The sequence below is a fragment of the Macrotis lagotis genome, chromosome 1, assembly GCF_037893015.1.
Source record: "Macrotis lagotis isolate mMagLag1 chromosome 1, bilby.v1.9.chrom.fasta, whole genome shotgun sequence".
NCBI classification, from domain to species: domain Eukaryota; kingdom Metazoa; phylum Chordata; class Mammalia; order Peramelemorphia; family Peramelidae; genus Macrotis; species Macrotis lagotis.
Genome location: NC_133658.1, coordinates 764,311,922 through 764,327,075, shown reverse-complemented (window position 1 = coordinate 764,327,075; position 15,154 = coordinate 764,311,922).

The following is a 15,154-nucleotide window of genomic DNA, read 5'->3' as shown; positions in this document are numbered from 1 at the left end:
CTAAAGCACAGGTTCAATCTTGTCACACATCTCCTTCTCCCCTCCCCACCCCCATGCCAATTCGATAAAAATTCCATTGGCTCTCTTTTGCCTTCAGGATCAAATATAAAATCCCTTGTCATCCAAAGCTCTCCATAACCTAGTCTGCCTCCTAGCTTTCCTGTCTTCTTATATCTTACTCCCTACATGCATTCTTCAATTCTGTGCCCCCCATTCCTGGAATGATCTCCCTTCTACTCTGCTTACTAATTTCCCTGCCTGTAAGCCCCAAATAGAATCTTTTCTTTCACAGGGAATCTTCCCTACCCTTTTTAATTTTAACATTTTCTCTCTGTTAATTATTTCTTATTTATCCTGTATAAAGGTTTTTTTATATAGTTAGGTAGAACAGTGGATAAAATATAGAGTTTGGAACTCTTTCTGAGTTCAAATGTGACCTCAGACACTTACTAGGTGTATTGATTCTGGGAAAGTCACTTAACTGTCTCCATTTCCTCATCTGTAAAAATGAGTTGGAGAAGAAAATGACAAAGCATTACTGGATCTTTGTCAACCCCGATGGGATCATGAAGTTTATATGTTATCATCTCCATTAGACTATTAAACTCCTTGAGAGCATTGTTTCATTATTTCAGTCATGTGCAATCTTGCCCTGATCAGTTATCTGACCCCACATACCTTGTCTGTAAGGTGAAAATTTCTGAAGCTGGGGCTATTCCCTGTGCTTATTGTTTATTGATTTGGTGGCATCTGCCCTGAATTATCTGTCCAGAAGAACACCATGAGAGGTCAGGTCTTTCCTAACCTTAAGTTCTAAGGTTGGACAACTCTTTACTCCAACTTTTAATTATTTCTGTTGCTTTAAAGTTCACTATATTTTAAATTGTTGGTAAGGGGATTTAGGAGAACCAGGTAATTTCTTGCCTTATTCCACCATCTTCCCAGAATCCTCTGTTGGAAAGGATAGTCTTACAGGACATCTTTTGTCTTTATTTAGTTCCCTCCCTCATTAACCTTCTTATTTTCTTCAAACTAACTCTCCCCTTTCTTTGCTGCCTAAATGTGGGAGAGGTTTATTCCTCTAGTTGAACCAATATTTCTTTCTTTAAGAGATGAAGGATTTGGCCTGAATGATCTCTTCACTTCCAACTCTGATTAGTTAATTGGTTATTGTCCTTCATTCTTGAAAAATGCTACAGTTTGTTGGGATGAAAGTACAACTGTAGCCAATAAGACCAATATGAGCTTGGAAGACTCTACCACAAATTGCACACAAACGTTCGCATGAACATTTGAGGCAGAGATATCTCTAAATTTAAGCATCTTGTGTTTGTATTACTGCAATTCTTCTTTGCTCATAGAGTATTGTACCTTCTTTGATGGGGCATATCATTCTAGATTGTTCTTGTGTCTTTTATGTCTTATGCCAAAATTCTTTAGAATTTTGTTACTTCTTGTGTTACTTCTTCTGACCTCCATATGAATGCTTGCCTTGTGTATTTCTTTCTTTCTTTCTTTTTTTTTTTTTAGAAGCAATGGGGTTAAATGACTTGCCCAGTAGGCAATTATTAAGTGTCTAAGGTCAGATGTGAACTCAGGTCCTCCTGACTCCAGGACCAGTGCTCTATCTACTGTGCCACCTAGCTGCCCTGTGTGGGCTCTTCTTAAAACAGTCTTTCAGGCAAACATATTTTGACATTCTAACAACATGGGCAGCCATCTAAGTTGCACCTCTACAGTAGTGTTGGAATACTTGGCAATACAGCTCTAGAAAGGACCTCAGTGACCAATACCTTATCTTGTCAAGTGATCTTCAGAATCTTCCTAAGATAATTCAAATGGAATTCAAATTCAGTTTCCTGGTGTGGCCCTGGTATTCTGTCCAAATATTCTTAGTCACACAACAAAGTAGACCTTCAGTTAAGTAGTCAGTCATCTCTCCTATATTCCCCTTCAGAGCCTCCCAAATAATGAGCAATATATGCCTTGACCTCCTCATCTTTGTGATCATCCTGGAAAGTATATTGCCAAGGTAAGTGAACTTTTTCATATAATTCAAAATTTCTCCATTTACTATAACTGATGGTTTTGCAGATGGATTGTGTGTTGCTGACTGGTGAAGTACTATGTTTTTGTGGTACTAATTGTTAGAATAAAATTAGCAAAAGTGGCAAAGAATTGAGTCATATTCTGTTGTGTTTCAACCTCAGAGGCTGCATTGAATGCATGATCATCTGTAAACCAAAAAAATCATGCACCATCTCTTCATCTATTTTAGTCTTGATTTGTAGCCTTTTCAAGTTAAGTAATATATCATTAGTGTGGTAGCTAAACTTGATGCCATTTTTGTCCTTGTTGAAGGCATCTGACAACATTGCTGAAAACATCATGCTAAAAAAACCATAGGAGCAAGCACACATCCCTACTTCACTCTATGGGAAAGTTCAAGAACATCATCCATTATCTAGAACCCATGCAAGAATGATGTTATAAATGTATGCTACTGATGAACTTCTCTGGGTAACCACATTTTATCATAATTTTCCATAACTCTTCACAAATGACAATTTCAAAGGCCTTGGTTAGATTGATGAATATTGTATAGAGACTTCTTTTCTGATCCTGACATTTCTACTGGAATTGTCTGGAATCAAACGCCATATTGACCATTCCTTGGTCCTTTCTGAAGCCACATTCATTCTTGGATAGATGACCATCTTTTAGATGAAGGATCAGTTGATTAAGAAAGAATGATACAAATCTTACTGTCAATAACTAAAAGAGATACTTTCCTGTGATTGTCACAGGATAATCATTCCCTTTTCCTTTACAGAGATGGACAGTGGAGGCATCCTTGAACTCCTGGGGGATAATTTCTTGCCATATAACTTGAAATATTTTAGTAAGAGCAATGAACACCCCAATCTTGTAAATATCAGTTACAATAAACATCTTTTTTTTTGCCACATGAGAGGAACCTAAAAGCATTCAAAAACCTCTTCTTCAGTTGGAAATTTGGTTAGAGAGGGATTGATTTCTACCTGAGGTATAGGGTCAATGACTTCAGCATTGATTGATTAGGTCTGTTGAGAAAATTATGGAAGTGTTCAGCTCATTTCTCCAGGATCAAGTCCTTATCACTAATCAATATAGCTCCACCAGTACTGGGTAATTGAGATGCACCATAGATCTTTGGCCAATAAATACCCCTCAAGAAAGGAGGTTAGATTGCTAATCTCAGCATAAAACTGAATTTTGTAAAAATCTTGCATCTCTCTAAGTTTTGCTTGTATTTTGCTTTTGATGGAATTAAATGCTACCTTCTTAGAGATGGATGAACTATCTTTCTAAGAAACCCTGTGAAGTTCTTATTTTTCATTTAGCAACTACTCTAACCCTTTGATTACCTTCAAATGGTTTAGTTCATCTGCTGAGATGGTTATTGGGGTGTGGCTGCTATACATGCTACAGCTTCTTGGAGTCACCTATAAGAGTTGGTTGAATTAGGTGGACAAGGTTAAGAAATCCCTTTGAAAGGAGCTTAGCAGACCTCCCATCAATCTTCCCTGAACACCCTATGCTGCTTCAGCTCTAAGATTCAATGATTCTATCCTTCCATAATTCTGAAAATAGCATAGAGTAAATGTGTTAAAGGTTGAGAGAAGAGATTGACTTGCCATGGTAGTTTGGTAGTAAAGGATCTGGAATCAGGAAGACCTGAGTTCAGATACATTCAAGATACTTATTAATTGTGTGACCAGGAAGCTTATCCCTTGCCTGTCTTAGTTTTCTTTTTTGTAAAATGAAGATAATCAAAATATCTACCTCCTAGAGTTGTTACTTCCACCTCTAGAAATGACATTCAAATAAAGTAGAGATATAGGTTGGAGATATAGTTTTGAGTGCTGAGCGGTATGCTTCTAGCAGATAAACATTTTCCCATTGTTTTTTTCCCTAGAGTCTGCATATTAGGTACTTCCTTTCTTTGTAATATTGCTTTTGACTCACACAATGCTTCCACACAGAAGCAATTTACTTAATTGATCATTCAGTCCCATTAAACAACTAGTCAATTCTGGTGGGGATGTGGACCATCAGTCAAAGCAAATTGTTTCAGAGACTCCCAGAAGAAACCCCTCAGTGGATCCCTGTGGATTCAGGTTGGAATGCAGGGCTTTTTAAATGTAAATTTTGCTTTTTGCTTCAGCTCAATATGAAAACAGGGAACTTCAGAAGTCAAATTCAGCCTAAGTTTTCAGTTGTCTAACATATTAATAGACCTAGGCAAAAAACAACATTCATTGGAAAAGACCCTGATCTTAGGGAGAATTGAAGGCAAAAGGAGAAGGGGATGGTAGAAGATGAGGTAGATCATCTCATGGAAGCATGAAATTCAGCTTGGACAGATTTCAGGAGATAATAGAGGACAGCAAGGCCAGGCATACCATGGTTCATGGTGTAGCTGCTGATTTGTTTCTTGCATTCAGTTCTGCCCCGCAAAGACTCGAGACTCAAGAATGCAGGTTTTGGAAAGAAAATAGAGATTTATTAAAGAAAGTTATAGCATATTAAAAAAGGGATAGAAAAGTTAGAAAGAGATCACTTGGATTGCTTATTGAATTGGCCAGGCCAGCTGGCAAAGGTTCAGCAGAAGACTGGAAGGTCAAAAGGGCTTATCCCCTCCCTTGGATCTCCTTAAATTCTCTCCCAGAGTCCATGGAAGGGGTGGTAACCTGCGAATGACCCAAGTCCCACATTGGAGATTTTGCCTCTTAGGGAGGGGTCTCTTTTGTGTGGTCTTCCAGGACTTGTGCTCCCTGGCTGCCCCACCAAAAAAAAAATGTAATCCAAATCAGGTTGAACATCAGGCCCTCAGGTGTGGAAGGAAGAAGGAAGATTCCCTTTACAATGCTAACAAAAGATTTACAAAGTTTGTCTCCAAAAGATCTCATCAACCCCTTTGCCCATGTTTCGATGCATCAATGGGATCATGAAGAGTTGGATGAAATGAACAGCAACAACAATGATAATCCTTTAATTGGGATAAAATTGAACATTAAAGTAATTAAATCAATGTCAGTCACACTCACTCCTGAGTCAGGGGAGTGTCTTTCCACTTCCCTTTTTTCTATTCTCCCAATATAGTTTAGTATTCAACCACAAGCTCCTCTAACCCCATAGTTCCAAAAGAATAGATTTGGGGTTCTCTCTTTCTGTAGTTGAAGGGTACTCCTAGATGGTCTTAGAATAATTCCACCCACATCTTGGTTTGCATGCTTCCTCCTACTCATTTCTACACATCTCCTCTGCAAGGCCCTGCTTGATTCCTAGTTGTCTGTCTCTCTAGATCCCAAATTTGAATTGCTTCAGGCACTATTCTCTGCTTCTTCAACTGCTGCCATCTGCAGACCACCTTACTCAAATCTCTATGCTCCCTAGGTTCAAAAGCACAGCAGGAATGTCCAATATACTTTAATTGTTTCCAACAACACAAAGGTGAAAACTTTCTCTCCAGATGTATCATTGAGAGGAAGAAAAGATAGAAGATGGTTCTCTTTAATCCTTAGTGGAAAGCTCCTTCATTGTCCCCCATTAACTTCCTCCTTAAATAAAAATGAAAGAAAGAGGTGAGAGGGTGGCCTTCACTCTGAGCAGCAGCCACTTCTCTGTATGACCTTCACCTTTCTAGGTCTCAGTTTCTTTATCCATAAGATCAGGGTATTGAGTAGATGGCTGCTAAAGTTCCTTTTAACTCTAATTTGGTGATTCTGTATAATTTGAAGTCATGAATCAGTTTAGACAAAATGGTTTATCCAGTAGCTCCCATGTAGACAAAGACTGACCTCTGGACCTTGAGGAAAAGACAAATTGCAAGATACGGATAATATCTGGGAAATACTGGCAGCTGGTACAACCTATTAAAGGGAGGTTTCCTATCCAGACCTTTTACATTTTCTTTTTCAGGGTACCTCCTTATGTACATCAAGATAAATTTGTTCTGAGTAGTGCTGGTAGTGAGGAGTATCTGTCATCCTCCCCCATCATCCCCTAGGAGATGCCTCCTGCAAATGGACTTTCTTACCCTTTAGTCAGAAGCTATTGATCTGGAGCCAAAACCCAGCTGAGAATGTATGAGAATGATGACAAAACCTCAAAGGATCCTTCAGTGGAAACCTTGTTGAGTAAAGCACAGAGAGAAATGAAAAGAAATGGAAATACTCATTTGTAGAGTTCTATTATCCCTCATGTCTGCATGGAAACTGCCTTTCTAAATTCACTTTCATGGTTTTCCTTTCTAGGACTGTAATGATTGGGTCTGATAATTACCTTGCCAGCAGTGCTAGAGTCCTGACCACCAGGCCTTTAGGAGGATATAAAATTAGGTGGACCTAGCCGATAGAGAATGCTTACCATGTGGGATAAAGCAGGGCAGGGGGACAGTCAACTGGAAATGGCATTATAACTTCTATGGAGGGTTGAAAGAATACATCTTGGGTAGCTAGCCCAGTCCTTGTGGTGGCTCTGACACCAATTAGATATCATTTCTGCACAGGATTCACCTTCCTGCTGAAGAAATCACAGTGAAGAAAAATTATGCTAGGAGCAGGCTAGAGAGCCAAGAAGTCAAGAAGAATGGTACCAAGAGTTCCAGCCATGAAGTCAAAGGACCTGAAACCAATGAATTGTATAACCTTGGACAATTTATTTTGTTTCCCTTCAGTTTCCTCATTTGTAAAATGAAAGAATTGGACAAGACTCCTCTCAACTCTAGAGCTATGAACTCATCAAATATGTGTCAGGTCCTTAATATATAGAAGATGGTGCAAGGAATGCATAGATAAAAGTGAAACAATCACTAACTTCAAGGAACTTATGAAAAAAATGAGCTTCAGTAGATGGAAAGAGTACAAGGAATGAAATTAAAGAAGCTGGGTTTGGAACAGTATTATGCATGTGACTATGAGCAAGTAAGTTAATCTCTCTGGGACCCATTTTCCTCATCTGTTAAAGGACATGTTGAAATAGATATGCTCCAATACTATGACTCTACTGGGGTGGGGGAGGAAGATACAATATAAACACAGATAATTGCACAGGAAGAAATTTGAGAAGAGAGGGAAACCTAATGTCTAGGAACTTAGAGAAGATTGGAGGAGAAGCAATTTTCTCAGAAAAGAAAAGGAAAACTCAAAGAGAAAGCAAAGAGGAAAGCAGGAAAACAAAATGTCACCATTATCAAGGAGCACAAACTGGAAAATATAGTCTTCTCTCCCCCCCCACCTCTTTTTTTTCCTATTGCTTTAAAACTACCTAATTTTGTATTTTCACTGAAGGAGCATCCATGTCTCTGGTGTTTTGCATGACTCTATCCTATTTTAGGTTGGTTGCTTATTGATTTTGTCACAAAGCTACTGAAGGAGAAACTTGGTCCATGGTCTAATTCCCAAAATTTTATAAACCCAACTCTTTACAGTCAAAAATGAGCCTGAGAACAAATCAATAAATTGCCTACTAAGCCATCTATTTAAATCTTAGATAATGAAAAATGTAAATAAACATTAATATTTGCACCATAGTTTATGAGAGCTTTTTAACAAGAACTTCATTGGAGATCTTTAAATGATTTCCCTTAATAGATAACTTTCTTATTGTCAGGTGGATCTGACTCAGAGTGATTATCCTAACCTACCATGTGTAGGTTTGAGCTAAATGCTTTTTTGGCTGAGTTCCCACAACTGAACAAGAGCTTGCTCCATAAAGCTTTTTTATAAGTGATCGTAACCCATACTTTTGAGGGTTTGAATTGTAGAGTTTTTCATTTTCTTTTTTTTTTTCCGGTGACTTCCATATAGGTGACTAGATAATTTGGGCAAAAAAATAATCTATTTTGAGTCCTAGCTATTTTGATTGACACTGAATTGATCAACTAATCAAATAATTATCAAGTATCAACTTTGTCTTACCCTCTGCAAGCAAAACTTTCCTTGCTGGGATACAGTTTTTGAAACCTGCAATGGGTTTGGTTTACAATAGAATTTATTTGGCTATAGTTTCAATTTGGGGTTTTCCCAACGACTGCAGTAAAATACTTAAACAGAGGAAGGATTAGAAGGGTCATAAATGAGTTTTCATATTTTGCACTACTATTTTTTTCATGTTTTACTGCAGGTGTTAAAAAAAAGTATAAGCATCAAGAGGCAGGTTTTACTACAATAGAAATGGGAAAGTAAAAGTCAAGGTATTAGTGATCATCAACAGAAACCTTTGCTAGATAGATCTTTAATGCATTTTGAGGGACGATGCAGGGAATGAATGTTCTGTCACTGACACTCTTTTATTGTTTATTTGACTGTTTTGCTGTACAGAGAGATTATATAATAGGATACTAAAGGTTTAATGTCTTATATTCATGGCTTGCCAGCCTCTAAAAATATATCCTTGCCTTCAAGTCTCTTAGACATTGGACAAGTACATCACTCATTTGCAGCAGTGATGCTTCATATTATTAAGTGTCAGAGAAGGCAGAAAATCCAAAAATTCAACCAATAAGCATTTATTAAGCTCCTGCTGTAGACAAGGACATGTAACTTATTGCTGAGGATAGATCAAGAAATATATTGTTGTTTGCCCTTCATTTTGAAGAGAATCAATCAATATCAATTCATGTCAGATATGAATTGGATTTAAGTGAGGCAGTTGGGTTAAGCTGTCAATCTCACTGTCTCTTCCAGAGTCATCAAAATCCAGTTGCAAGACAAAAGCCAAAGTAACCGGTGATGACCCAGGATTCAGTGGATGTCCTTGATGTCTAACCAAGCTCTTAAATGTCCTGATGGCTATTGGAACAAATTGTTCTTATTCTCCCATTCCATTGGGGAAAGACTTCATATGCTTCACATACCTAACAGAAGAAATATAGTAAGCTACCTTAATCATAGCCTTCAAGTTATGGAGAAAGCACTAATGAAAAGCCTTTTAAGCCATTTAAAATGCATATATTGGCCTCCTTCCTTATCTTTTACTTCATATATACCTATCAATACTCAAGCAACTGTATCTTTTCTATATGTGACTATTTTACCACATTGCTACAACCAAATTCCTCATCATTTAGCCTATATTACTCCATTCTTTAAAACTCCCCAAAGACTTCCTATTCTTGTACAGATTTAATTTATACTCTCAAAAATATTTAAGTCATTCCATTCAACAATTTAGTTAAGCAAAGATATTAAATATATTCTATGTACAAAGACTAAAATGAAAGTCTAGACCTCTAAGAACTTTGAATTCTAGTGAGAGAAACAACATATACAGAGATAAATAAATCTAAAGGTTAAACAATAAATACAAAGAAACATCAAATGAGATAGTATATGCAAAGAACTTTGCAAATCTTAAAGTACTTCATAAATGCTAGTTATAATTATAATAATTATTATTATTTTTGTTATGATGAATCACTAACAACTGGGGAAGTTGGGAAAAAATCATATGTAAGAGACAACCTGAGACATGCTTTGAAGGAAACTTTATATGAGGCAATGAAGAGGGAATTAGGGCTTTGTACATTTTAGGTCTTTTTTTTCTTTAAAAAAAAACAATCAATCAACAATCATTTATCTAATGTGTATTATGGTTCAGGAACTATGGTAGACTATGAGGATTCAAATACAAAATAGGAACAATCCCTGCTGTCAATATGCTTATTTTCTAATGGGGGAGAAATAATATGTACATTTATAAAGGTATGCATACACACATATATTATCTATACAAATATACATATGTAGATATAGATATAATCACATTATAAATACATCTATATCTAATTTATGTATAATGTTCATTCAGCAAACATTGATGATCTGCTAGTTTTAAGGCAACAATATATACATACATACCCATGCATGTATATATAAAATGTATATGCACATATAAATAAAACAAATGAATAGTAACCTGGTTAGGGAAGTACTAACAGCTGTTGGGGTAGAAGGAGGGGATCATTGAGGAAAACCTGAAAAAGCTTTATCAATAAGGGTCTTAGTTCATGTTGACTATCTTGTCAATAATCGGGAATCGTCCTCTCTTCTCTCCTCTTTTTCTTTGCATCTAATTGAATGACCAGAGATAAAGCCCTGCCTCCTCATAGTAAGAGAGAATATCTAGAGTAGTCTCATTGGTGTCAGGAAGTAACAACTTACTCTCCTTGTGCCAGGACAGTCTGATTGCTCTTCATCTCAGGTCCAGAAGCAAATGAGATTTTTACTATCCACTCTCCTTTCAAATATAATACAGTGTACAGAATTGAAATAGATCTGGTGTCCACAGATTTCAATTTGCAGCCCAGCTTCACATGCCAACTCTGCTTTGAGATGGAAAGGCTTGAGAATGCTTGTGCATGCTCTCAACTCTTCTCTGCATAATCATTTCTATCATTGTAATTAGAGTCTGTAATTAAAAACCACTAAAGTTTCATGACAGCCCTGGAATTGGAAATGGAAGTTGATAAGGTCCTTGGGTTAATGTGGATATGTCAATGGATGTGTGTCTGTGTGTGTGTGTGTGTGTGTGTGTGTGTGTGTGTGTGTGTGTATGTGTTGGAGTGATGTTGTGGATAATTCTGTACAGGAGTCAGTATTATGCTTTAGTATTTTTAAAAATCTTTCTCAATGTTGAAATAAAGAGGAAGTAAAGAATTAGGTAAAAAGGAGGGAGGGTGAGAGAGAAAGAGTGTGTGAGAAGGAGAGATTGTGAGAGACATAGTCTGAGAGAGAGAAGGGAAAGATAAGTTAAGAGAGGAAAAGATAAAAACCACAGATCACATCTAGAAACAAAAATTGGTCTATCCTGACTACTGTCTTTTTCTAGGCAAATTTTAGTTCTCTCTCTGCAGAGCAGTAAAATATTTAGTAGAAGCAGGGCCAAAAAAGATTATTTCCCATCTGTTCTACCTCTATTTCACCCTCAAAATAAAGTAAAAAGGCCAGCTAAAGCCTTGTACCCTTGCCTTCCTTCCATTCCTACGTAAGGTCATTCAGCCTTTAGAATCAAGAGGCTTTGAGTGTCTAATAGACCTTTAGGAGAGAAGAAATAATATTAATTTACTACAGAAGGTCCTGGGTTATACCACAAGAAGTGGTTGTCCTGTTCTTTTCAATCTTGGCATTTGCAGAGTAACTGGAAGGGAAGCCTTTGGAGAAATTTTAGTTCCGTTTTTATTCCTATTTGAAAGGATGTGTGTGTGTGTGTGTGTGTGTTTTTATGTATGTGTGTGTTGTGTATGAATTGTGTGTGTACATGTGTCAAAGAAGGTCTACATCCTGTGAAAGTAAATTAAGGGGAAAATTGCTTTCTGACAAATTCAAAGGCAGCTGCGAATGTCATCCTGGATAAATTTGAAAAGTGCTTGGGACTTGAGGGTTTTTTTTTTTTAAACAAACTACTTCTAGAAAAGAATCAGGGCTCATGGGAGGCTGTGTGAGAGTGTTTTTAGTTTGCTGATTTTTGAGCTAAGTAGATTGCTCCATGTTTGAATTTGGGTCATTCAATGTAGCCAGCTTTGAACTTAGGCATCTTTCAGCCTGCAAATGCTATCTTCTATTACTTTTCATTGCAGATACACTGTTGCTTTTTCAAGACTGGCCTTGGAACCTAATCTCCACCTATAACATTGTTTCCATGGAAACTTAATGAAGGAATTTTTAGGACACAATCTATTTTCAAATTTGGGACTGTCTGTTTTACTGGAAGAAACTACAAAATGAGAATGATGGTTTAGTGATGATAAAACATGCACAATTATATAGTGCCTTGAGATTTTCAAAGCGTATTTCTTGAAACAGCATCTGTAAACTTTGTGCCAATATTATTGTTCCCATTATACAGATGAAGATATTAAGCTGCAGAGATGATAAGTGATGTATCTCATGATCACAGCTACTAGTAAATGACAGATACTGAAAAGGCAGAAGCTTTATTAAAATAACTGATTGAGTGTCCTGTGAACTCTCTCTTAAGGGCATCAAACTGTTCTGATGATTCCAGAAGCTAACCCTTGAGTGTCTGTGAGATTAAGGACTGTGGGAAAAGTTATGTGGGGATGAGAATTTTCATGGTAGAGAGGAAAGAATGATAATTTGTAATCTGGGTTCAAATCTTAGCTTTGCTGCTTACTAGCTGAAGATTAGCCAAGTCAGTTATTGTTCCTGGGCTTCACTTTATAGTGGCTATCTAACTTAATAATTCTTATTCCTGGTTCTAAGGCAATCAGGATATGTTCTGATATTCCCTCATAAATAAATAGAGATAACACAATCTTTCTCATTAATCATTTAACTCAGAACTCCCAATTCCAGTTTATAAATAATTTGAAGAAAACTTTTTCATCAATTTTCACTACTCATACTCTCTTTCAAATCCCTTTGTCTCATATCTTAAATAAACATCAATATTACTGGAGGTATACTTTATTAGCAGTTTAATAAACAAAATATTCCAACAATGCATTTACTATGACAATGATAACAAAGTTACCTCTAACTGAAATTTCATACTTTTACAAAATTCTAGAGATACGGTCCAAAATTTACTTCTCTTAGGATGGGAATAAAAGTCTTTTCTCCAGAATTACGATAGTTTCTCCACAGGATAAGAGCTAAACTCAGTTCTCTCAATGTCTATTCAAACTCTTTCTCCTTGATAGTTAACTTAATCTCTTAGTCCTTTCTGTGTCTAACACAGTCTCGCCCCAGCCAAAACAATTCTCTAAAATGATAGCTAAATTATAAACCAAGGAACCTATTCCTTCTCTCTTAAAGAATGTAGTAGTAATAATAGTTAAGATTCTGTGGCAAAGGCTATGAAGGCTAGGATTACTAGAATGGATGATTTCCAAAGTCTCTCACAGTTCTAAATCTATGATCCAATTATCCTATGGACAGAATATTCACATATGGTTTAGAATCATTGATGGGGTAATTTGGGAAATGTTAGGCTCTGGGGATGCCACAATTGAAAAGTGCACATTGTGTGGGGAAGTTGGTTCTAGCATGCAACTGTCTACAGTTGATAATTAACTTTCAATTTTTATTTCTAGCTCCATCCTTCTTTTAATTATTTCCTGTGTATCTTGTATACAGTTGGCATCATATATGTTTGCTTGTTGTTCCCACCATTAGATTGTAAATATCTTGAGGGCAGGCACAGTCTTTTGCCTCTTTTTATATCTCTGGTGCTTAGCACAGTGTCTGGAACATGGTAGGTACTTAATATATGTTTATTGATGATGATTGTAAATTCCTGAGCCTATTTAAGAATGTCAACATTTCCTTTAAGCCTATTGATCATTTAGCAAAGTTTGATATGATTTGGTGTGACACTGAAATGCCTCAGTGTTTTGAATGATGGGTTACTATTAAATTATTAAAGTAGAATATGGGTGTGCTTATGGAGAAAAATGCTTTTTTAGATCAGCAATTTAGGTAAAGGCAGAGAAAGAGGAAAAGATAGAAAGATAGAAAGATTTGTTACTGATATGACTATGTGAAAGTTTGGAGTGTACAATTACCAATGTAATGAAATGACTAAATATGATTAGGGGATGTGCCCATTGGGGAGACTGGACTAGAAAACTGGATCTGGAGCTTTGGGACCATAGGGACTCAATTCTGACTCTAGAGATCAACTAGCTTTATAACTAACTAGAGAAATTGGGTACAAGTACTAGATCCTAGTTTGTAGTGCTTTTCCACAAGGTGAAAACTGGGAAGCAATGATAAATGGATTTGGTCTTGCACTCCTTATATGAAATGGTATTTTTGGAATACCCTTTTTCTTCACAGGGAAAAGAGAGCACTAGGATGGTACAGGTAGATCTATGATTTAGAAAGCAACAAATAGTGAGAGTGGTTCCATAGTAGAGGAGTGAGTAGCTAAGAATGAGCTTAATTAGAAGTTGAATTTAAAACAGGGTATATGTTAGTAAGCCCAGTCATTTATTAGTTTGCTTGTTAGGCATAGCTATCAGGCAAATTAAAAGTGCATCTGAGGCTGTCAATTAGTCAAAAAGCATTTATCAAGTATGCCAGGTGTTTACTGGGAATACAAACACCAAGAAAGGAAAGCTTCTGCCCTACATACTATGGAAGAAGAAAACACATAAAAAGGAATTGAAAAGCAGGGAGTGGGAGGATAGTGAAGACAGGATAGCAAAGTCCAGATGGCTAAAAGCAAAACTGAGAAAGGATGAAGGATAGCTGGTCTGGGCTTTTCTTTTAAATGGAGGTTCTAGGAAGAATGGTTATGCATTGGTCATGAATTGAGTATGAATTGGTAAAAATTGAGTCTGAATGAATTTGCATTAAGTATGAATAGGAATGAATAAGTTGAGCTTAGATCAGAGGTGTCAGACTTGTTATTCACTGCTGCAAAACTCCGAATACAATGTGGACCAAATTAAAATGTAATTGGGAAATATTTTACAAAATAAATAGACATATAGGAAAATATAGACAATATTAATCTGTGGTTTTCTAAATTAATATGAGGACCACAGATTCCATTTCACTTTGAGTTTCACACTCTCAGCTTAGATCATGACTGGAGACTGGACTTTAAATCATAAAGAACTAAATTTGACTCCTGCCTTAAGTATTTACTAGTTATGAGAAATCAGGTAAGTTCTTATACTCTCTGAGTCTCAGTTTCTTCAGACTGTTCATAGGATGAAATGAGATTATATACACACACATACACACACACACACACACACACACATATATTGCTTTACAAAACTTAAAGCTCATAAGAAGGTGAACCCTTTATCCCTGGAAGGTTTGAAATCATTGAGAGAATGGATAATGGGCATGCGTGGGGATTGACACATGCCATTTGTACTTTGAGCCCTGAGATTGAATAAATGTTGAGTTCTAGGGCTCTCCTATAAAGCAATTACTACCTTTGAAGACAATGACAAGAAAAACACCAACAGTTGTGGGATATCAGAAGAATTCTTTATCTTTGGTATCTTCTACCTCTCTTTTTCAGTGTATCACCCTTTGAACTTGGAGGGAAGGTCAAGCCAACACACAGTTGTCAACTTTGGAGCAGAAAAGGAGTGGGCAGCTTTCAGAAATTTGGTATACAGAAC